The following is a 1646-nucleotide window of genomic DNA, read 5'->3' on the forward strand; positions in this document are numbered from 1 at the left end:
TGAGCAATGCATGATTTACGGAGTCAGAGGCTTTTGTGAGATCACAAAAGATCCCTGCAACTTTTTATGGTTGTCTAATGATGTACTGATCTTGTCGATAAACTTGCTATTTGCATCAATAGTACTTTTGCCACACTGGAAACCAAATTGGTTTTCTGTAATAATATCATATTTCTCCATAAAATTTCGAATCTGCATCGCAGCAGCATTTTCAAAGATTTATGATAGGACTGGAAGGAAGGAGATGGGATGATAATTCCCAATATCCTCTCTTGACGCTTTTTTGAGCAACGGTATGACTTCTGCATACTTCAGCACCTCTGGGAAGCTTCCTTGTTCAAAGGATTGGTTTATTATTTTAGATTGGAGGTATCCTATTATTTTACACACAAATTTAAGGGCTTTTGCTGATATTCCATACCAACCTGCAGAATTTGTGTTTTTTAGTTTTAATATAATTTTTTCTACATCTATTGTTGAAACTGTTTTGAATTTTGTGAGGCATACAGAATTATGATTTAATCCAAAGGGACATACATTGTACTCATAATCTGCAACATTAACCTCTGGTTTCACTACATTAGTGAAGAACGCATTGAAGCATTCTGAAATTTGAGCCAGATTTACAATGATCTCATCTTCAAACTTAATTGTACTAAATCCATGTCTAGAGACCATGATACCTAATTCGTGTTTTACAACTGACCACACTGCCTTTCACTTATTCTCATATTTTAAGAGTAATTTATTATTTGTCATTTGCTTTGCTGCTTTGACAACTTTCTTAAATGTACTTTTGTATCGTTTAACATATTCAATAAATTCAATTTCTTTATTATGTCTTAGTTCCTTATGTAGTTGCCTTTTCTTAGCACTGGAGATTTTTATACCTTTAGTGATCCATTTTAATTTTGTCTTTTTATTAAAATAAGTTTTTTGTGGAAACATTTCATTGAAAACACTTAGAAAATCCCCTAGAAATGCTACAAAATTTGCTGTGCATGAAATATTTTTATCAAAGTGCCATTCTGTCTCCTTCAGTTTATCATGGAATAGAGTAAAAGTTTCTTGGTTGAAGATCTTTTTTACATGGGACGTTTCTACCTGCTCTGGGTTGCTCAATGAATAATGCTGAATGGCAGAAATTCCTAGATCTAGACAAAATTTATATCCATCATCAAATACATAATTCGTTAAAATATTGTCAGTACATATAGCTGACTGCACATTTCCTCTTGTAGATTCAGAAAAAATTCAATTTGAAGCCATATTTTTTATTAAGTCTGTAAATTTTGATACTTCACATGTTTCATTCAACACATTGATGTTGAAATCAGCAGCAACTACAATTTTTTTCCTCTTTTCTTTACTGAGGTATTCTAACAAACTTTGAAATTTATGTAGGAAATGCTCAGATGTCACCTTCCCTGGGATTCTATAAATTGATACTATAACAACATTAAGTCCTTTAACTCAACACAGCAACCCTCAAAAATACACTCTTCCTTAAAACAGTTGCAGTCACATCTTACATAGTAGTCTAAATCAGAATGAATGAGTATGCATGAACCTCCTCGTGACTTATTTATCCTACAAAAGCTGGTAGCTACCTTGAAGTTTTCAATTTTATTTAAGATTTTTATGGT

The sequence above is a fragment of the Schistocerca serialis genome, chromosome 4 (genome assembly GCF_023864345.2).
Source record: "Schistocerca serialis cubense isolate TAMUIC-IGC-003099 chromosome 4, iqSchSeri2.2, whole genome shotgun sequence".
Lineage (NCBI taxonomy): Eukaryota > Metazoa > Arthropoda > Insecta > Orthoptera > Acrididae > Schistocerca > Schistocerca serialis.